General features: G+C 33.8%; 1 protein-coding gene across 3 annotated transcripts in view; it reads left to right on the top strand.

The window, feature by feature from the left end:
- The window catches only part of LOC148758342 (uncharacterized), a 264,478-nt gene that overhangs the window by 6,418 nt on the left and 233,177 nt on the right, over positions 1-24,883 (top strand). Inside the window, exon 2 of one of the 3 annotated variants that reach the window (XR_016021069.1) lies at positions 14,445-14,521. The exons of the other annotated variants lie outside the window; for them this stretch is intronic. The gene's annotated coding sequence lies outside the window, so the exon portion shown is untranslated. The remainder of the gene's footprint in view (positions 1-14,444; positions 14,522-24,883) is intronic. 3 annotated transcript variants of the gene reach the window in all.

Genomic DNA, 24,883 nt, shown 5'->3' on the forward strand with positions numbered 1-24,883 from the left:
CTAGATGCAAGCATGGATGACGGATACAAGCATGGATTTTGGATTAGACATGTGATGTGCAAAAATTTTCTCCCAGTGTGTGGTTATCCTTTCATTTCCTTAACTAAGCCTTTCGAAGAGCAGTAGTTCTTAATTTTGATGGAATCAAATTCATCAACATTAGTTAAAGCCTAGTGGGGAAGAGAGTTAAGTAAATCAACAATTACAACATAATGTGGTAAGTGCTGTGATCAGGATTTGCATAGGAAGCATAGAGAAATAGAACTTGATTCAGATTCAGCAATTAATAAAGACTTTCTGAAGGAGGAGATACCTGAGGAGCAGCTAGCTAGCTGAGTAAAGCCGGAAATGGAGTTGCAGACAAGAAAATAACATGTGCACAGGCTTTATGCTATGAAAGAGTATGGTACATTTAACTGTAAACATCTGTATGACTGAAGCATAGTCTAGATGTAAGGACAAAATAGAAAAAAAAATGTCTGAAGACTGAGAAAGTAACTTAGTCATGAAGGAGCCTGTGCATTAAGTTAAGGAATTAATGATAATGCTAATTATTTGGGTCATATATGCATTTTTAAAAGATCCTTCTGGAATTGTTGCTGAAAATGAATGGGGAATGGGAATGAAGGATTTTGGAGGCTGGGAGACTAGATAAGTGTGAGAAGAGTCCAGAACAAACGTAATGATGTCTGGGGTACAGAGAAGATTAATAGGTAGGAATAATTGGGAAATGGAATTGGCAGGATTTGGTTATCACTGAATATTTCCTGAGAGATAGTGAAAGGAGTTAAATATGAAATTTGGAGAAAGGAGTTGTTAAGCCTGAACAGCATCAATGATGTAGCTGAGGAGTAGGGCTGCATAATTTGAAGTTTTGAAATTTCGTCATGTTTTGTATATTCCCTAATGAACTAGTGGAACGGGATCAATGAGATGGCTGGTAGACCAAAACGATCAGTAAATAGTAATAACCACTGGCAGTCAAGGAATAGATGAAGCCCACTATATTAAAAAATATATCCTGATACATTTTCAAATTGAAGATCATTTGGGATTTAAATAATACAAAGTGTGCCAAAAAGAGGTACACACATTTTAAGAAAAGAAAAAACTGTATTAAAATTGATAGCACTCAATATCTACCGATAACAAATAATGAATACAAGTCATGTGTATACATTTTTTTGGCACCCCCGATATATTCTCCTAGTATTAATATCTTAATTAGTATCTCCTATATTTGTATTTTAAGCTTATGTATTAAATCAAATATTCAGATGGCAATCTCAGGTGAGACAATAAATTTAGCAAGTGACTTGGGAAGACAATGGGACTACTCAACATGGAGTTCTAGTAATTGGAGGGAAGGGGAAATGACAGATACGTTTTTCTTCAGAGGCCATAACTATAGATGAAGTCAAAGAATGATAGGCAATTGATGCGTTCAGCTGGGCAATTTGTCAAATCTAAAAGGTCAGCCCAGCTGGTAAGTAGTTTCAGATTCCAGGGTTAGACCAGATGGTTAGTATTGAAGAAACAAAAGCTTTCAAGAAGAGGCTATCCTTAAAACAGTGCGAGAAGCCCTGAACAGACCACCTACGTAACACAAGTTAAGGATCTAGGCAAAATGTTTGAGCAGTACATCTGTGGCAGGTGCTAATCCCAGAATGGAGCTTATTAATAAACCAAGCGTCTTTAAGGTAAGGTGTATTTATATGTTTCCTACCAAAGGTTGGAATTGTTCTCAAAGTACTAGGAGGCCCACCTCTGAATAGATATAGAGGAAGGAAAGGAGGACTGGAGCGAGAGACTGGGGACTAAGTGACAAGGCCAGATACAAGAGTCACGAGGGGATCCAGTAGCTGTTTACTACATGAATCAAGGGAGGACGGTGAGTCAAGTTCAGTGACTAGGGGAGAAACGGAGTAGTTTCAGTCTTGCAGTAAGTAATCATCACTACTTCTGAAAAGAGGAAGAGTCCAGAAACCCTGAAGGAGGTATTCTGAAAGGGTTATAAAATAAGAAAAATACAGAGTCCAATCAGGATCTATAAAGTTACAGGAGACATGCTCTACTTCACAACAAGCACAAGCCAGACAAGATTTTTAAAAGTCAGTTCAAAAACTTAAACTGAGAGCTGAGGGCACAAATAAACTTTAATGAACTTAAATCCAAAAGGAGAGCTTCCTAAGAGAACAGAGAATGGCAGCTTCTTTCAGTTCTTACAGAACAGTTTATGGAACACTGAGTAACTTTTTACTGCATGATTGCACCATAAGCAGGGGCAATGGAAGGCCAGCCAAATGTTTAAATGGCTGTGTGTGGGCTGCAAAGACAGATTACAGTCTCATGGAACTCCAGTCAGAGTGAGTCTGCTCCCACCCTTTAGAACTGCTTTCCAAAGGCCTAAATTAAGTGCGCAAAAGTAGTGAACGGCAGGGAGTGAGGCAGGGTCCTTGGGAGCAATGCCTTTGAGGATCCCAGGCCTTCCTCAGGTGTACTGCTGCAGCCCTCTGAAGGCTGGGGGCAGGGCCGTAGGACAGAGAGTTCTACTGAGACACAGAAAGACAGGCAAGACTTGGGAATAAAGAGAACAACTCCCGGGCATTCTGAAAGCTGGACTTTCTAGCTAAAAGAGTTGGAGATAATTTAGTGGATGAGCTGTCAGGTACAAAGTGATCTCCAGAGTTTAGCCAGTGCTACTATGAACCCAAGGACATTTGAAGGAAATGGTGAACTGAATCTAATGAACGCGTCAACAAAACCCGGACTCAGCAAATCTGAAGATTCCGTAGACTCAGCCTTCCAAACAAGAGGCCTGACAGAAAAAGTGGCAAGATATATTTTAGAGTAAATATTATTTACTGTTTTTTTTATACAGCATCTAGCGTACAATAAAAAATTATGAGATATTTGAAGACACAAGAAAATGTGAGCCATGGCAAAAGAAAACAATAGAGGCAAACACAGAAATGGACCAGATGTTGGAATTATCTGATAGGGACTTTAAAATTACTATGATATGTTACAGGATTTGTAGAAAAAGTGGACAACATGGGAAATGTTAAAAAAATAGAAATGCTAGTAATAAAATATTAGACACACACACAAAAAGTCACTGATAGGATTATCAACAAACTGGACACAGCACAGGAATCCATGAACTTGAGACAGGTCAATAGAAATTATACAAACCAAATGTAAAGATAAAAGAAAAGGGGCAGATGGGAGAAAGTTTCTTATATCTGCAGGATAATATCAAGTGGTCTTGCACACATGTACTTGGAATCCAAGGAGAGGAAATAGAAAGGGGGCAGAGGAAATACTCAAAGAGATAAAACAGAAATCTCCAAAAGTAACTGAAGATATCAATACATATGTTTGGAAAGCACAGTGAATCCCAAAAAGCATAAATCCAAAGAAAAGCAAAGAGAATTAGCAAAAAATCTTAAAACCAGTCACAGGAAAAAGATATACATGCAGGGAAACAGTGATAAGAAAAAATCACTAGTGTTTTTTATATCAGAAACAATGGATGCCATGGAAATTGACATTTTTTAAGTGTGCTAAGAATATAAGAATTTTATATCAATTTAAAGTCTGTATCTAGAAAAAACAAACAAATATTTCAGGCAAAATAAAGTATATTCAGATGTACAAAGTGAGCAAATTTATCTCCAGAACATCTCTAGAATATATTCTACAGGTTCTTCAGACTAATGTGAAATGATACCAGACAGAAGTCCTGATGCACAAAGTGTAGGAGGGAATGTAAGTTGAATTACTGTGTTGCACTGTTCTTATATTTTTCTTTACATAGTAATTTATTATTTGAAGATAATACTTTAAAATTGAAGATACGTAAAGGAAAAGGGTAGGACAAACATACCAGGACAAATATAAGTATAAGAAAGATGGTATCACCATATTCATTTAAAAAAAAATAGACTTCAATACAAAGATTTATTACCATAGATACAAAAGCATATTCTTGGTGGTAAAAATCTTCATCATTTAAGAAGCTATAACAATTCTCAATATGCACGCAGTTACTAGCAGAACCTTAAAGCCACAAAGAAATATTTGACAGAATCAAATGGAGAAATAGACAAATCTACAGTAAATAATTGATATAAAAGTAGACAGAAAATCAGGAAAAATGTAGAAGATTTGAATAACACTATCTACCAACTTAACCTAATAGAGTTAATAGAATATGATATCCATCAACTAAAAGTAAAAATTCCTTTTAACTGCGCAAAGAGCATTCAAATGATAGACAAATCATATGCTAGCATGTGAGTCTCAAGCCATTTCAAAAGATCAGAAACATAGAGTATATGTCGTGACCACAGATTAGAAATCAATAACAAAAATACCTGGAAAGTGCCAACATACTTAGAAGTTAATAATCCATGAATCATAGGAGAAACCAGGGAAAAAAAAAGAGAAATATTTTGAACTCCTTATGTTCATGAGAACACAATATATCAAAATTTGTAGGATGCATCCAAAACACCAGTAAAATAAAATTTATAACATGTATTACTTATGTTAGAAAAGATCAAAGGTGTACAGTCAATTAGCTAAGCTTCCACATGAAGAAAGAAAAGTGAATACAAAATTAAACCCAACTTAAGAGAAAGGAAATAATACATAAAAAAGTTGAAATTAATGATAAAGAAAATAAATAATGGAGAAAATAAAAAACAGTTCTTCGAAGTGATTAATACATGTGGTAACCCCTAACAGAAAAAAATTGAGAAATATGAATTACCCAAATCATTAAATAATGAGGGACACTTAATAGGGATCCTACAAACGTTCATAATAAAGGGCTATTATGAAAAACTTGATTAATTCTCAACTGGGGACAGTTTTTCCCAGAGGGCAAATTTGGCAATAACTGAAAATAGTTTGATTGTCACAACCTGGAAGGAGTGGTGCTACTGGTATCTTAGAGATATAGGCCAAGGATCCTGCTAAACATTCTATAGGACACAGAACATCCTCCCGTAACAAAGACCTGTCCAGCCATAATGCCCATCATGTTGAAGTTAAGAAACTGCTTTGTGTTAATAAATTCAATAAAAAGGATGAATTGAAAAATACAGCTTACTAAATTGACACATAAAGGAATAGAAAAATCTGTATAGCTCCATATATATTAAGAAAATTATTAAAACCTCCCAAAGAAAACTGAAATCTCAGACAACTTTATCAGTGAATTATATCAAATATTAAATGAAGAATAAAACCAACCTTAAATAAATTCTTTTTAAAAATAGAGGAGGGAACACTTCCCAACTCATTTTATGAAGCAGCATGATCTTGATATCAAAACCTGGTAAATAACTGTTCCAGAAGGAAAATTACAGACCAATATCTCCCATGATCATAGATGGGAAATTTGTTAGTAGTAGCAAATTCCATACAAGAATATATAAAAGAATAATGCTAGTGGTTAACATTGAAAATCAATATGTTATTCGCAAAATAACAAAATAGGAGAAAAATGTGATAATTAACATTGAAAATAAATATGTTATTCACAAAATAACAAAATAGGAGAAAAAATTATGATCATCTACATAAGTGCAGAAAAACTTGTTGACAGTATTTAACATTCATTATAAAAAATTTGAGCAAACTGGGATAAAATACATAATGACAGATTAGTAAATGACTTTCCATTATGATCAGGAATAAGATAAAAATGTCTGCTCTCATCAACTTATATCAACATTTTACTATAGTTTCTACCCACTGTATGTAATAAGGCATGGAAAGGACTGAAAGGCATAAGGTTTACAAACAAGACTGTAAAGAAACAGGATTTTATATGTAGAATATTATGGGCCTGAAGAAAGATACCAGCAGTAATAAATTATTAGTAAGTTCATAGTATACAAGGTAAATATGCAAGACAAATGATCCAATTCAAAAATGGGCAAAAGACATGGCAGACACTTTGCAAAAAAATACATAGGAACAGATAATTAGAAAATGTAAAAGTAATGAACATCATTAGTCATTAGGAAATGCAAATTGAAATCAGTACAGTTTCCCATCCACTTGCAGGGCTGCAAACACCTGACAATATGAAATTTATCAATATTGGTTCATAAATTATAACAAAGTTACTATATTAATATAAACTTCATATTGTAGAAACGGGTACATAGTTGCTCATAAATTGCTAGTGAAAATGAAAAATACTTCAGAGAACTATCTGGCAGTTGCTTAGAAAGTTAAACTTACATCTGTCCTATGGCCCAGATACCTACAGTGACATCTAACGTATGCTCACAAAAATACTTCTACAGGAATATTCATACAGCCTTATTCTTAATAGGCCAACACTTGGAAAAAAAACACCAAAAACAGCAAATATCTATCAACAAAGTAAACCAAATGATGTAGAGTGTGTATAGTGGAATACTAATCAGCAATGTAAAGGAATGAACTACTGGTAGAAGCACCATGGATGAATCTCAAGACTATTTCATTGTACAAAAGACTCTAGATGCAAAAACAAAACAAAACAAACAAACAAAAAAAGTATACAATGTGATTTCATTTACATGAAGTCCAAGAACAGGCAAAACTAATATATGGCATATGGGCTTGAGTGTTTGCCAGGATGGATATTTAAATCAGAAAGTGGTTGCCTCAGGTAGAGGTAGAAATGGACAGGAAAAGGGGCATAAAGGAAGGTTCTGGGATTTTATAAATGTTCTTTATCTTGTTTTTGGTGATAGTTAAAGGGTTTCTTGCAACTGCCCAAACTCACTGAACTGAACACTTAGGGTCTTCATTTTATTATATGTAAATAATACTTTGTTACGAAATTCAAACTTAAAAAAAAATATTAATGTGTACTTTTCTTTCTCTTCACATTACTTTGTCTTCCAGCTCAGAGATTTCTTTTTCTTTCTTTTTTCTAGATTTTACTGGGGAAGGGGAGCAGGATTTTATTGGGGAACAGTGTGTACTTCCAGGACTTTGTCCAAGTCAAGTTTTTGTCCTTTCAATCTTAGTTGTGGAGGGCACCATTCAACTCCAGGTCCAGTTGCTGTTGTTAGTTGCAGGGGGCGCAGCCCACCATCCCTTGTGGGAGTCAAACTGGCAACCTGTGTTGAGAAAACGTGCTCCAACCAACTAAGCCATCTGGGAGCTCAGCTGCAGCTCAGCTCAAGGTGCTGTGTTCAATCTTAGTTGCAGGGGGTGGAGCCCACCATCCCTTGCAGGAGTCGAGTTGTTGAACCGGCTACCTTGTGGTTGAGAGCCTACTGGCCCATGTGGGAATCGAACTGGCAGTTTTCGTCATTAGGAGCACGGAGCTCCAACCGCCTGAGCCACCGGGCAGGCCCCAGAGGTTCTTATTTGTCTTGGCTTTTCATTACTGAGGCTCAGTACTTCAGACTTTTTGAAAACACTAAGGGAATAAGTCCAATTTGCTATTTTCAGGCCCTGTTTTATGTTGATATCGTATAATTCCCATTAATATTCAGAATTGAGCTCTAAATTTCTAGTATTGTATAGAAGGTTTGCCTTTGTCTGGCCTGTGTTTCCCAGTCTCTTTATTTCCTTAGCTTATCTCTGTTGTCCAAACTATTTTCCTGGATTTTGAACCTAATGCCTCTTCTGACTTTCAATACCTGTAAGGACTTTAAAGCCCATTCTTGTGTCTATGTATTTTTGTCATTCATTGTGCTATCTCCACAATGCTGCTCAATGAAATACAGGAATATGTTGGCTTTGAAATAAATATTGGCATTGCATATGATGAATTTGAAAGAAATCACTTTCATGAAAAATAAATTAAAATAATGATGAGCTGATATCAGATGGTGATATCAGCATGTCATTTGCACTTCATTCCAGAGATGGAGTTAAAGGATATTGTCAGATACTAGAAAAGAGAAATGAGATTTGTGTCCTGAAGAGCTGGCTGATTAATTCCAGGCGAGGGGGCCCTTTTGTTCGTGGGCTCACATTTGTTGTAGCGGTTAATCCCTCAGTGTCTGAGCCTGGGCATCTGGGCTTGAATGTTTGCTGGATGGCCATTTAACAGGATGCTTTCTTCAGGGGAATCCACGTACAAACACTCTGCCAGGACTCTACATCCTTGCTATTGTGCCTTCTCTGTCCTGTTCTTCCTGCCACAGTGGTTTCATCTCTGCTCTGCTGATCACCTTCCAGTCTCAGTTTTATATGTTTTTTTACTGCTTAACCATTATTTCCCTGCTAATATTAAATATGCAGTATATCATCCATGCCTTACTTTTATTATCCTTCTTATTAAGAGTTAATGATCTACATGGAAGTGGCTCCGCCCACATTTGCTTATAGATTTACTTGAACTTTTTCCCTTAATTTACTTGAACTTTTTCCCTTAAAAATTTCTATAACATTTTCCAACCTATTATCACTGAAACATTTTGGAGAGCCCATAGAAAACTTGGCAGCAATACTTTAGTCACAAATACAAAAGTAAACAACACACAGGAACATTCAAACAGGCTTTGGTACCAACTATGTAAACAAGTTGAAAGACAATCTGATACTTGAGTCTCGTACCTGATGACGAATGGAAAAATTACAGAGCCTCACTTCTAACCTTGGCATTCCTATGAGGCTTTAGTTTCACAAGAGAGCAGGTATGCATACGTAATAAGTAGAGCAACCAGACAAAAATAATCCTTGTCCAAAACAATCATCTGAAAAAAAACCTAACACAGAAACAATGATCTGTGAGAAGGTTCTGCGTATTTCGCTTTTCCTGACACTACTGATACTAAATACAACTAAGCTAGAGTACATAGCGTGGTTGCAAATATGCCTGGGAGAATTGTTTTATTAGGACTCTAAGAATATTTTACCTTAGAATATTTTATGTTTAGAATCACTGAAATTAGTATGGAATGAGAACTATAAAAACTGTACTATGCAGTCAACTAAGAACATAATTATGTGCAACCGACAGTGAGTTTCCATTTCCTTTTTCATTAAGAAATTGCCATAAAATTTACCCTGTGTACGGAAGGACATCACTTTTTAAAAATCAAATCTGAGTTCATTTCTTGTGATTTCCAAATATGGTAGGTATTCTATTGTGTCTATGTTTATGTCCCCTGTTGATTTTGTAAATGTTTCTAATTCTTACTCCAAACCTTCAAAGTTTGTTTTAAGTATTATGTTTATTAGTTATATTTTTAAAAGGGTGACATCATTTAAAACATTTTTTTTAGTAAAATGCATAGTGTCAATTTTATATTTCCAAATACAGCTTATTTTTCTTTTTAGAGAAAATGTGTTGCACCTATCCTTTTTTTTTTTTTTTATGGATGTCTGTGTTCTCTGGGTAATTGCCTACGTAGTATATCCATAACAGAGGCACAGAATTCTAATGATTTTGAAGGAAAGAATCCAAGTTGAAAAGAGCAGAAATGTACTAACCATACCTTTTTCTTTAATGCCAAAAAAGAGTTCCTGGAGTGTTAATTGTAAACTGTTTTATGCTGATATTATGTAGATTAGCTACAAATAATTTTGAACATTGTTGTACAGATTATTGAACTTCAGCATTTTGTCCAGTGTCTGAAAATAGGTGGCTTAAATCTAGTCTTAAGTCATAACAAAAAACATTGAAGGATTTTGTCTTAAATATTTAGACCTGGGTGTCAGTACATTATATGGTTTATAATAATTGTCTACATACTTAGTTATATAATTTTTACAGTGAAGGTGATTTTTTTTCCCCTTTTGGCACAAATCATTCTAAAGTTGCACTGACATGTTGTCCATGTTGGAACCTCGCATAGAACATAGGTGAGAAATTACAACCCAGTACTTTTCGCTATTCCTCCAGTTAATTTTTCTTCTTTACATAATAGTAAAAATTAATTTCATTTTGACAAGTTACCTCAGGAAAGAGTTTTTGTCACCATGGTGGACCTATGAAATTGTTAATAAGGTATATACGTAGCTTGGACATTGTTCACATGTGGCAGGACTCGTGTTCTTCCCAAGTGAAAATACAGCCTTGTAAGAATACTTCTCTGCTTGTTTTCCAATTAAAATATTTTAAATCAAAATTTCTTCACGTATTTTTAAATTATGTGGATGTTTTTTTTTGTTACAGTGTTTCAATTACTTACACTTTCAATTACTTGTACTTGAAGGCACTTCATGTACTTTATAAAGAGGTACTTGTATAAGTACAAAATTTTAGGGACCTAAAATTCATGTTTATCAGAAAGTATCAAAAGTAACTTTATTTTATCCCAGACCAAATTACCAGTAATATCATAGATGAATGATAAATAGTTGTTGAATAAAAATCAAAGAGGGAAAAATATTTTACTATCGTTTTACTACCACTTATATGGTGCTAAAACCTGAGATACAGAAAACTAACTACACTCATCATTATTGTATAGTCTTTTATTATTATTGGTTATTCCCATTTGTGTTGGCTTGTTTATTGTCTACTCTCTCCCCACCAGTATCAATTCTTTGTCCTCCCTCAAAAGAATTTCACTGCACTGAGCTCTTATAAGCGTTTGAACTTCTTTATAAGACTCATGAAGGATACTCTAAAAAAATGAAGGAAGTAAGGAACTAATTGCAAACTATGGAATGATAATAAGACTTACTATAGAATAGCACGCTGATCAATAGCCGTTGATGAAGACACTCATTGAATGGACCACATGGTCTTACTCTAGTGCTGTGATGATAGACAGCAGCTGTACTGTAGAGGCAGAGAAAAGGAGTATGTACTAGCTTCCCCTCTTTATTTGGAATACCCAGTATCTGATAAACATTTTTCCTACTCAGTTTCCTCCACCTCCTAGTGGAAAAGGAACTGTTTATTACAGGAACACTGATTTTAGATTAAAAGTCTATGTGATTGTAATTTAAATTTCTTAGTTTTCTACTGCTCTCATTTGTATACTTGCACCTCACAAGCTCTTTTTGTGTAGATCACTGGTTATAATTAATCAACAGGTTTATATAGATTGAATGAAATGTTTTTTTAAGACATTTAAATTTACATTCACATGTTAATTTACATAAAACAATACATTAACAAATATCACAACATTTTGGTGCAGAAGAAATACCTTGATGATGTCCTCCTTGCAATGACTTACTTTGAATAAGTGCAAACACTATAATCAGTAGTAATGACAATGTTGCAAAATAAGATTTCCTTAGTCATATTTACATTAATGTAAAATTTGTGTAGTGGTAAGTAAAAAATATTCAGAGTCAGTGATACATACTTTCATTGGAAAATGCAAAGTAATATAAACGAAATAATAATAGTAACATCATGACATGCTTGAGAAGAGAAATGGGACAACTGAATAGCAAATCATCAGAGTCTTAATATGATTGCATACTTGAAACAGGTATACTTTCCATTTGTCACACAATACGTAGGAGTGAAGTGTAGGAGTCACTGATGACAGTTCAAGAGAGAAATTAACAGGATTGTAATCCTTCAGAGAAGCCCTGTCCATATTCTTTTACTGTTCTATCTGAGCTTCCCCCATGGATTTGATTCACCTATTAGGTTTGGTTTTCTAATGGCCTCTAAAATGGAAGAGAGGATTTTGTTTCACTAAGGCTGCTCTATAACTTAGATGTATGATACTTTTTTTTATATAAAGTAATAAGATATATTGCAGTTTAATAAGTGTTGTTTTTTGAGTTAGGAGAGCACAGGCCAATTACATGGAATTGAACGCTCAGTTGAATAGGTTGGTTTAATTCCTGGAATCTATGCTGGTAAATCTGCTGGGAAGACCCACCAAAATTATTTTATCAATTATAGAGTTGCATATGATATAACAGAAACCATAATACTCCAGATTTAGAGGATGCTGTAATTTAATTAACGAGCAATATGGTTAAATATAATTTTCAAGTAAATGATACTATTGAAATGTCAGTAGCACATGTACTCATAGCTGTTCTTCCTTATATAGATATCATTTATCTTAATTCACTCTCTCCGCCCAACACAAATACACACACACACACACACACACACACACACAGTACACATAAACACACAGGCATACAAACCCACAGTCTTCAGATTTAAGAGGTATGAAAAAGACTGAAATTAGCTGATGTATAAAGGAAAAGTCTCAGTCCATTAGCATATTGTTGTTATCGCTTAGTTAATTCATCATCTACCTCTAAAAACTTCCCTGCATTATTCAAAAGCCTAAATAATTAAATTTCAAAGTCAGAATTTTTTCGTGTTCCAGGTATTGTTCATATTTTTGTATGGGTATTAAATGGTTTATTTATTTAAAAATCTATCAAATGGGCAACATACGTTATTTTCATCATGACACTCAGATTAAATGTACCATGTTGCATTTAAAATGTCATGCAGAAAAAGAGTTGCTTTATAAGTTGTTAGAGAAAACATCAGCCTATAAGTGTTTGTTACTGTAAATTTACTTCAGAATATTGTGGGTTTTCTTATAATGCCATGTTTATACATGGATACAGACTGTAACTTGTTACTACTTTTATTAATAAGGGGATTTAAAAAAATAATTATTGCCTCTTGCTAGAGGTATAGTTTGAAAGCAAGAAAAAACAAAAAAGAGTGGCCATTTTTATGCTTTCTGTGTTTCCCCAAAAATAAGACCAGGTCTTATATTAATTTTTGCTCCAAAGACGCATTAGAGCTTATGTCCAAGGGATGTCATCCCGGAAAATCATGCTAGGGCTTATCATGCTAGGTCTTATTTTGGGGGAAACACGGTATATTTTCCCAGCACAGGGCTGAAGATTCAGGCAAATCAGAGTCTGAGTCCAGATTTGTAGATAAATGTATATATGTGTGCATGAATGTATTAATATACGTATGCCTTTTCCCCTTTATAAAATTAATGCTACACTTTAATAAGTGCATTCCTATTAGTGGATGGTATAGTAAATATTTAGTCTCTAACATTAACATTGTACTATTTTACTTTTTCTGTGCAGGTAATATAGAAATATATTATGACATATGACTTTAGATACAAATAAAATAATATACTAAAATGATATCTTGTACTATCCATGAAAGACATCGTTGCCCAACCAATGGATGGTGAGTGGCCTTTGAGCCCCTCCTCATGAGTCTGCAATGACTCTATAAGGCTGATTGGTTTTAATGTCTTTGAGAATGGCCTCATTTTAGCATATTTGACTTAATATGAATATGCACGATGAATTAATTAGCATTTGTTATCCAGTACTTTAATGGTTTTTATTTTAGTCATTTATAATTCCCATTTTAGACTTAATTTTTATCATGTAAATGAAAATTTGTTTTATCAAGTAATAACTGTGTATGATTTACTAATGAATATAACAGTTGGATCAGCTTACTGACCAAAGAATGATAGAAATCAGGTCAAGAATGTCATAGCATTCCTAGAGGAATGGGCAGTTAGCTTATGAATAGTGTCTTTCTGAAAAGAGAAATTAGGACATAGAGGCATAGTTTATAAATATGTTCTTAATACAATGGCCAGTGAAGGAATTTCTTACCATGTTTGAGTAATGTTTTTCCAGACATTGCCAAACCCACAGACTCTAATTAATTTAATGAAGCCCAGTCTTTAGACAGTGTTTTCCCATAGAATTTTCTGCAATGATGGAAATAACCTTTATTGGCTCCATCTAATGTGATAGACACTGGCCACTTAATGGATATAGAACACTTAAAATATGGCTAGTGAGACAGTGGGACTGGATTGTAGATTTCCTTTAATTTTAGTTTATTTAAATTCAAATTTAAATAGTCACACGTGCCTCGTGGCTATTCTATTGGACAGTACAGCAGCACTTACTATTATTTTTTTTGGTATTCAGTAGAGCAGATGTTTTTAATTACGCTTTGATCCTTACTCTGATAAATTGTGTTATTGTTGTTCATTGGATTGAAAGCAACAGAATTCAACTCTGAGTAACACATTAAGAGGAGGATTTATTTGGAAGGGTATTGAAGTTAATTCATGGGTTAAAATACAAATTGATCAACTGAGCTTCGGAAAGGCAGACACAAAGGCAGCTTCAAGGATCCTCAGTGTCAGAGACTGAGACCTTTGGAAGGGCTGACGTTAAAGTGACTAAACTGTAATTATCATCCAGAAAGAATCTTATTGTCGTCATGGCTCAGGTGTCTGTAATTGGATCAATGTCCTATGACAGGGATGGGGGTGGATGGGAAATGATATCAGTAGTAAAGCCACTGGAAGGATCAGTGTGAGCTGGGTAGTCACTTTAATTTCTGTCAAGAACAAATACCAACTTAGATGAATATTTAGGAGGTTAACATGATCAGTAAAAGGATGACATTTACAGTACTTAAAATATAGTGTGTTGGGAATTATCTAAAATCTTCCCTTGTTACCCAGCCTGTTCCATGGTCTATAAGCGTTGGCATCACTAGAACTTGCTACAAATGCAGATCTCAGAACACAGCCTAGATCTGGTGAGTGCGTTCTAACACATTCTGTTACGTAATTTGTATGTATATTTAAGCTTGAGGAGGCCACATGAAATTTTTCTGTCAAGTCAGCGTACTGATAGTTTTCACATGAAAATTTTTAATCATACTATTACATAACTTGCCTTTTTTCCTCATAATTATTTGACTGTGGAATAGAATTTGGTTTCCCAACCTAAAAATATTATGTAAAATAATAATGTATGCAACAGTTTAAAAATTTAGTTTATTCTCCCCTTAGATTAGTAGTTGTCATCCAGCATTAAAAATATAAGGCTGAAAAGGAAGAATAATCAAATGTGCAACTAATGTGTCATATTTTTGGTTTGAAGATAAATGATAATCCAAAGAATTCTTTGTAAGTGGAAAAAAAACAGAACACAGATATAGACAAAAGTTTATTTAAAAATATTACTTGAAATTTTTGAAAGTGCAATGCATGCATTTGTATGTATTATACAAATACCTTCTCTGATATTAGGAGGCATGTTATTATCATTTAAAAATGCTAAAAGATCTTAAACTCATGTATTTCAAATGAAATGCATATTAAAGATACACTTTTCTATACTTTGGCTGTTGCCTCTGCTTTAAAGTGCTATTTACCTGGAATTACCTGTTCAGATCACTGTAGAAAAACTCTATATAAGAACTCAATTCCTAGGTGTTTTGTGGTGTGGTTACGGGACAGCTCACTCATCTGGTATAAAGCTGAGAATCTGAGATTTGTTTGTGTCTGACATGTGAAAACATACATGTAACTGATATGGCAACTGGTCAAATGAATTATCTGCTAAATTGTGTATTTGAAGGTGTGTGGTAAACCTGAAAAACCAAAATTAAAAAAAAAAAAAATCCAAAAATTATTAGAGCACTCACTTGCTAATATGTTAATGTAAATAGATTTGGTAGCAATTATATACTTAGGGTCATTAACCAAATTAAAATACTTATTTTGAGAATTACTCTTTATTCTTAATTTTTATATACATCAGTAAGTTTAGGGAGACCAATTATGTAATTTGACTTGTCTTAAGTTCAGCATTACTTGGACAACAGCATCATATATGAAGTGATTCAATGACCACTTTATTCTGGAATCAATTGTCAAATTAATAATCACAGTCTGAAACACTATTGAAAAAGTTGTGACTAACAACTTTAGGAATTCATAATGAGAACAAATGTGAAGAACTCACGCATTTAGTACATTATCTTAGACATTGACATAAGTCGAAGTATTATTTTTTTTAGTTAATCTTTTATTCTTTGGTGACATCTGTCTTAAGTAAATTATAGTTTCTGCTATTTTGCTGGGTTCCTCTGTTTTGTCCAAAGTCTTTGAAAGTATCACAATATCTTTTGTAGACCTTTGGAAACCAAGTTATGACCCTTGTTATACTATTTGTTTAATCATATTTTCCCTCTGTCACGCATCTTCTTTTCTTCCCTACTCTGTAATACTTCTGATGGTTTCTGGATAGCTTTTGTGTGTTTATCTGTTGCGGGTGGCTTCTGGGAGTTAAGTACAGAAACTATTCCTATTCTTCCTCGGTCAACAACATCATTCACATGAATTGGGAACTCTTTAACACCACTTAGTAGGAAAGTACAAAAATTTATCCATTAGATGTAGTGGAAACAAGGCAAAAAATAGAAATGGCACTAATCACCCTTTATGTTGTCCCAAAGTAGAAGAATCTGGAGATTTTGGATGGATGAGGTTGTCAGTTACCTTTCCTGGACCAAAATTTAGTTGCTGCTGAGCCCCATTTTTATAGCTTTGCTTGCTCTTATGAAGGAAAAGATAAGGTTTGAGGTGGTTCTCAAAACACCATCTAAACAAATGTGATAGGATTGTAACAACCCCATTCCTTGATTCTAGGTCAGTACACATTGCCCAGCTCTGATCCATTAAAGCAAGGTAGATTATTGGTATTTTTGTTTTTGTTTTTAATATTATAAAAGGGAGAGCTTACCTTGAAAGGATAAATTATTTTATCTTAAAGAGAAACATTTCATTATATTAGAAATCAAAATATACCGAGTCAGACAATGTGATCAGGACAAAATTTTCTCTGATATACTTTAGATCATAAAACAAGTTCATGATTTAGTAGCATAGTCTATGCATTTTTTTAAGTAAGAAAGGTCCAAACACTAATATTCATCATCAGATAATCTCCAAAAATGCAGACTGACTCCTTTTCTTCCTCTTAAACAAGTTTAGATATTTATAAATAAAAGTTTAAGGAATACTTTTAGCAGAATCAATGTCTATGAACACGTTTAGTTCATTTACAATCAAGAATTAATATCATTTCTATTTAGTATTTTATAACAAACCATATGCAACACACAGTTACTTCTGACCAGAAATTTTTGAGTGCCAAAATATAACTTGTTATCTATACAAATACAAATATCTATAGTTCTGATATTTTCTGTGACAAAAATAAGTCAACTATAAATAGTATGAAGAAACAAACACCATACAAGAAAGAATATTTGCAGAAAATAGTCTAGCCAAAAGGCATATTAAATTAACTAGCTAAGGGCTACCTCTCATTGCCACATGATATTGCAAGCCTTATTATGTCACCCATGTCCCTAGTCACCTTTTTAGGGAGAGACATGGAGATGGAAGCAGGTAGTTGGAAGACTTGGTATTTTGTCCAAATGAGCAACTATAACTTGAAGGGACTTTTGTAAATGCTGACTCTGCCTAAGTTTAAGTGAAATCGGATATTACGTGCATTTATCTTATATTTTCTCATGCTAACAAGTGGATGGGGTTTTAGAAATAAGTCCAGCTTAATTGTTTTCATGCATTCATTCAATAAATAATTATTGATTGCCTACTATGTGCTAGGCACTGTTCTAGATAGTAGGCATTACAAAAGCAAACAAAACAGGCCCTTGTCTTCATGGGTCGTAACTTGTGGGGGAATATGGAAGACTGATTAAAAAAAATACCAGCATATATTAATATACTAAACTATCACATAGTATTCCATCAGGGACTTAATTAAACAGAGGGAGCCAGCTATGTGATTTTCTGGAGAAAGAACATCTGACGGGAAGAGCAATGTGTATGAGGTAGAAGAGGGTGAGGCACTTGGGGTTATTCAGCCTTGGGGTTTCTGGAAACCCCAAGACACATGTGGGGTTTCAGTGTGTCTGGAAAAGAGTGAGCAAGGGGGGCAGTAATGGGAACCAAAGTCAGAGAACAAGCATGGGTTCAGCTAATCAAGCACCATTATTATTTCTTTAGTAATATAACGGGAAGCCATTGGAAGATTGAGAGTAGGGAAATGATATCATGGATTTACATTTTAAAAGAATCACTATGACCAGTATGTGACAAATAGATTGTGGGTACATCAAGAGCACAAGTGAGGTGTCCAGTCAGGAAGTGTTAAAAGTAGTCAAGACAAGAGGTGATGTCTTGTATTAGAGAAGTAGTGGCGGAAGTGAAAAATGAACAGATTTCACATGGATTATGAAGGTGAATCGAGGATTTGCTGATGAATCACATATGGAAGGTGGGAAAGAGAGGGTGACTCTATTGTGTCTTTTTCTTCTCTCTTAACTCTGCTTTCTTTAGTTATCCATTCTACTTCTCAGTTTCCCCCGATCCTTCCTTTCTTCTCTCTCTCTTACATTCTCTCTCATGTACACCTTATTCTCCTGAACTTTCTCTTCTCTCCTCTTCTCCACTTTCCTCCTTTCCTTCTTTTATCTGTCTTCCCCTTACATATTTTTGCTATTCCTTTCCCATATTTTTTTTTTCTTTTACCCATTCTCATTTTAAATGTAATTCTATTTGCTGTGCCAAAAATATATTGCTGGGAGCCAGGGTTGGGAGAGCTATAAGAAGGTTTTTCATGACTAGGGTGGTGAACAGTACATAGGATAAGTGGTTAGGTTTGGAATTTGAAAGTTGAGCTAACTGCACTTACTGATGGATTGAATGTAGTAGGTGGAATGATGAGGTTGTCCTGAGATCAGTGTAAGCTGTGGTATCATCAACTGAAATAGATAATATTGGCTGGGGGTTATGGATGGAGAGTAAGACATTTTTTTAACATGTTAATTTTGGTATACCTGTTCACCATCAAGTGGAAATGTCGGGTAGTCTAGAACTCAAAGATGTAGAAACTAGAAATGAGGATGAAAATACAATGTATTAAAACTATGGGAATGCAGCAAAAGTAGTAATCAGAGGGAAGTTTATATCATTACAGGCCTATCTCAAGAAACAAGAAAAATCCCAAATAAAAAACCTAACACTACATCTTAAAGAACTAGAAAAAGAAGAACAAATGAAACCCAAAGTCAGCAGAGGGAGTAAAAATAATGAAAATTAGAGCAAAATTAATGAAATAGAGAATAAAAGGACAATAGAAAAAATTAATGAAACAAAGAGCTTGTTCTTTGAAAAGATTAATATAAAAGTTGGGAAACCCCTGGCTAGATCACTAAGGAAAAAAAGAGAAAAGACACAAATAAACAAAATCAGAAATGAAAGAGAAGTTAGGATGGATACCACAGATGTACAAAGGATCATACAAGAATACTACGAAAGACTTTATGCAATCAAATTCAACAACCTAGAAGAAATGGACAAGTTCTTAGAAATATATATCCTTCCTACACTGCATCATGAAGAACTGGAAAATCTAAATAGACTGATCAACAGTAAGGAAATTGAAACAATCACCCTCCCTCCCCCTCAAAAAAAAAACCACAAAACACAAAAAACAAAAGTCCAGAACCACATGGCTTCCCTAGTGAATTCTACCAAACATTCAAAGGTAATTTAATACATGTCCTTCTCAAACTCTTCCAAAAAACTGAAGAAGAGGTAGTAACTTCTAACTCATTTTATGAGGCCAACATTACCCTGGTACCAAAACCTGGTAAGGATAACACAAAAAAAAATTACAGACCAATATCTCTGATGAATATAGGTGCGAAAATCTTAAACAAAATACTAGCAAATTGAATAACACAATACATTAAAAAGATTATTCATCACGACCAAGTGGGGTTCATCCCTGGGGCACAAGGATGGTTCAACATCCGCAAATCAAACAATGTGATACATCACATAAACAAAATAAAGGATAAAAATCATATGATCATATCAATAGATTCAGAAAAAGCATTTGACAAAATAGAGCATCCATTTATGATTAAAACATATAACAAAATGGGTATAGAATGAAAGTACCTCAACATAATAAAGGTCACATATGGCAAACCCTCAGATAATATCATACTTAATGATGAAAACCTGAAAGCGTTTCCTGTAAGATCAGGAACACAGCCAACAGATATATGAAACGATGCGCAACCTAAATAACTATTTAGGAAAATGCAAATCAAAACCACAGTGAGATACCACCTCACACTTGTTAGAATGTCTATTATCAATAAGACAAGTAATAACAAATGTTGGAGAGTTTGTGGTGAAAAAGGAACCCTCATCCACTCTTGGTGGGAATGTAAACTGGTGCAGTCACTATGGAAAACAATATGGAGTTTCCTCAAAAAATTAAGAATAGAATTGCCATAGGACCCAGCAATCCCTTTTCTGGGTATCTACAAAAAAATCTGAAAACATTTATCCATAAAGATAATTGGTATCCCTGTGTTCATTGCAGCTTTATTTACGGTGGCCAGGACATAGAAACTACCATAGTGTCCTTCTATATATAGATTATTGGATAAAGAAGATGTGGTACATATATACAATGGAATATTACTCGGCTATAAGAAAAGATGAAATGCAGCCATTTGTGACTACATGGGTAGACCTTGAGATTATTAAGTGAAAAGTTGAGAGCTGTATGATTTCTCTCAGATGTGGGATATAGAACTGAAAGTAACAAAGAAACAAGCAAAAACTCATAGACACAGACAACAGGTTAGTGGTTACCAGAGGGTAAGTGGGAGAAGGGGAGATAGAAGAGGGTAGTGTGTCAAATATATGGTGTTGGAAGGAGAATTGACTTTGGATGGTGAACGCACAATATGATACATAGATGATGTATTATAGAATTGTACACTTGAAACCTACATAATTTTACTAACCAAAGTCACCACAATAAATTTAACAAAAATTTTGTTAATTAAAAAAAAGGAAATGTATATATACACAACGGAATATTATTCAAATATAAGGAAATATTTTGGGACAATCTGGATGGACCTTGAGGGCATTACGCTAAGTGAAATAAGTCAGAGAGCAAAAGACAAATACTGTAAGTTGTCACTTATATGTACAATGTAAAAATGCTGAACTTGTAGAAATAAAGGGTGGAATGGTGTTTGCCAGGGACTGCAGGAGGTGGGAGGGATTGGGGAGATGTTAGTCAAAGGGTACACACTTCCAGCTATAAAATGAGTAAGTTCTGGGGGTCTCGGGTACATTGCAATGCCTATAATTAACAGTACTGTGTTATGTGACAACTAAAATTTAATAGTACTAGACAAAGCAACAAACTGCCGAGTAATTCTCTCAACCTAAATTACCGGCTGATTCTGCCCCTTAGAGGAATACCCAAAATTCAGTATTCAAATAGAAAATATGATCAGTGATGTTTATATTGATTAATGTCCTACACCCTACACTGAGGGCTTTGAATGCTTTCAAGTTCTGTACTGTAAGAATCTTAACCTAGGCAATATTCCCCAAATTGCCTGATTGCATTTCACTTGGTCTGGATATTATGCCAATTTTATAAGTTATCAAACTGAAGCTGAGATCAGTGGTATTTTCATCAATTTTGTTTTTCTTACATCAGTACTAATGTCCTAAATCACCATAGATAGTTGACCTTTATATCCTTCAAAATATATCAATTATATAGTTGATTTATAACTTAGAATTGATTGTAAATATTTATATTCTTAGTAAACCTGTGCCAGATTGCTTCCTAGGTTTTGAGCTAGAGCAGTTTCAGGTGTAAAGTGTTGCAGACCATCTGTTAGTTCCTACAATATAATTTTAAAATCAAAGTCATACGAGAGAGATAAAGCCTTGCCATTGTCAACTTTTAAAGAAAAAATAAAGAATCTTTTCTCTTGCAAATACATTGCTAATATCTGTAAAGTATAATCAGAATTATACATTAATTCTGCTTAATTATTCAGTGTTGAAAAGAATGTTTAATTTATTAATCTTTCATGAATTAGATTACCAATTACGACACGAAGTTAAAGTGTAAAATTCATTTGTCACATGTACATTGTTTAAACTTCATAATGTTTTATGTAAGTTTTTCAAAGTGAAAGAGCCATTTGTATGTTAATATTTTTTTGTGGTTTTCCTAAATTGCTTTTAAAATAATTTGGATATAATACAATTAAAGAAGATTATCTATCTTTACTAAACCAGCATTCTCCTTTACATATTCTTTCTTCTATTTCAGTTTCTTAGTTTTCTTGCTCAATTAGGTTCACCCATAAGAAATTGCAATTTCTTTCATTTGGCTCAAATTAATATTAGAGGGATTACAATGGAAAATGGATAAATGTTTATTATACTAAGAGTATTTGTCTTTGAAAAACCAATGAATATGTCAGGTTTTTTTTTTTTCTTGGATAAAAGATAAGTTGGGATTTTTAGACAAAAATCAGATGTTGCTTCATCAATATAAACATTATTGCTTAGCTTCATCAAGATTCTAAGATCAATTCATCTGAGGTTAATAATATTGTAGGAATTATTATTTTCTGTGAACTAACATTTATCTTACAAAGAAAATGTAATATTTGTACCTGAAGCACAGAAACCATACTCATTCTTGATTATTTTTGTCTTTAAAGCTTGATGAATGACCAGTCATTCAAACGACTGAATTGTGGATTCCTTGTGAATTTCTAGGTATTATACATGTGACCTCCCTGGATAGTATGAGTTTATAATGTCTTCTTCTTGCTTTATAAACAGCAAGCTATAAAAGTGGTAGCCTTTTAAATACATAATGTATAATAATATACTGCATTTATGTTCTAAGTTAATATGAAATAATGACTAACTAGATACCACATTGTTTGCTTATGTTTTGTTTTAACTAGATGAACTCTTATACAGTAATGGTACAAATAAAATGGAGTTATTATTAAAAATGGTACCTAATGTTCATATATTGTATTCTAGTCCGATTAGGATTAGGAGAAACATTTTTTTTCCTTAATTGAAAATACCTTTAATTCTTTTCTAAAGTACTGGAGCTGTTTGTAGATGTATAAAACCATGTGGATTTGGTGGCCAATATTCAGGTATCAGGGCAGATAAGAGAAGTCGATGCATTTAGAATGAAAGGAAGTAGAAATTTTCAGGTTTTTTTTTAATTATTAAAATTTGTTGAGAGACAATGACCAGTAAAGTTATATAGGCTTCAAGTGTACAGAATTTTTAGTTTTTAAAACAATATTGTTTGAAGTTAGGCTGAACACCACCAAGAAGTCTGTCTATAGAGTTCCTTTATAATATATTTTTAAAAGTACAATATGGAAATAAACAGTCATTTAGCTAATTAAATTTCTTAAATATTTTTTCAAAAAGGGCTTTATAGATGTTGGCTACATTGTGTTTTGGTGGAATTAAAGAAAAAGAAGATATAAAATTAGGCCACTAGTTTAATTTGTATTCTATAGATTAGAGATTTGTGACAATTTTGTTCTATCACAGAAAAATTTCCTTTCATTCTTCCTTTGTTACCTTTCTTTTTTTTTCCCTCCCTCCCCCTTTCCGTTCCTCCTATTCTCTCCCTCCCCTTATTTTTTCCTTTTCTTCTTTCTCCTTTTGTTGGAAAATAAAGGGGGGAAATGAGTTGAGGAGGCGAGATGAGAAATACTCTTAATACCACAAAAACTTCAATGACCAAATGATAGTCTTAAATATAAGGAGAGATTTGTTAATTCCTTTACCCATGTGTTATGGAGGTCTTTTCTACCCAGTAATGCTGTTTGTGAGAGGACAGTGATCTGTTCCAGATAGCTTGAGTGTGACTCTGCCTATCATTCTCACTGTAAAGCTCTTTATCCAATTTCACAGATGATAATTCCTAGTTTGTAAACCATAGGTTATCAATGAAAAGAAATCACCCAGAACTAACACTTGTGGCTAGTGTAATTAATCTTTACATAGTTTATAGTTTAATTCCTATTTGATGAAGTAATCAAAGAATGGAGTGTTTACTCCAAATCATACCGTTGGTGTACTGATAATCAATTTTTACTATCATTTATAGTCATCTAGAAGAAAGGGGGAAGAGAATGATGTATCTCACCTATAGGTCATTGATCATGTTGCAAATCATACTGTTTCACTAAAGGTGTATTCTAAATTCTTCACATTCCTCTTCAAGGTTAATTCTGAATATAAAATAACAAGGAACAATTAAGATTAATAAATGAATAATGGCAAAAGTATTAAAGATCAATCTTTAGTTTAATAGGATATAGCATAGTTCAACTCTTATTTCACTTATAATAATGGTATATACCAAATTATTATATTGTAGTAAAATATATATACTAAGTCTTGTCTTAAAATTTGTTTTTAAATGCTATAGCCACTTCTCAAGATTGGCTATGTGATTACTTTAAACCAATGGTTCTCAACTGGGGATGCTTCTTACCCTTCAGGCGCCATTTGACAATGTCTAGAGGCATTTTAGTTTGTCCTGACTTAGAGTGTTGTACTGGCACCTCGAAAGAATAGTCCAGGGATGCAGTTCCACATCATGCAATGCGCAGAACATCCCCTTACAGCAGAAACTTATCTGGCCTGAAATATTAGTATTGGTTAGGAAACCCCGGTTTAAACAAATACGCATTGAGCATTTCCTATGTGTTTGATATCATGATTAGAAATATTTGGGGATACAAAATATGCCAGATAATCAGTACACTCAAGAGCCTGAAATCCCAGGGAAGAATTGAGTTAAAAGTCCAAATAATGTAGATGGTAATGATTGCAAATTGATTAGCATATCACAAAAAGACAAAATAGCGAGCCATAAAGGCTCAGTGGAGCCCAACTCACATTTGCTTGCAAAATAAGTAGTTTTACAAAAATTCGGCACTTACGTATTTTTTTTACACTTAATCAAAGTAGATGATTCTTTTGCATGGTTGCAAAATATGAAATGTACAGAAGAGTACTCATTGAAAAATTAATTTCTCTCTCTTCCCTTGTCACCTTGATCACTGCTTTCTTTTCCCAAAGGCAATGCTAGTTCTATTTTCTTGTGGATCCTATCAAAGGTATCCTATTCCTTTAACATGCATATATATCACTTCGTATGGATGCACTCTAATTTATTTTAG

Source organism: Rhinolophus sinicus, chromosome 4 (genome assembly GCF_057876585.1).
Source record: "Rhinolophus sinicus isolate RSI-liver-muscle chromosome 4, RSI-T2T, whole genome shotgun sequence".
NCBI classification, from domain to species: Eukaryota; Metazoa; Chordata; class Mammalia; order Chiroptera; family Rhinolophidae; genus Rhinolophus; species Rhinolophus sinicus.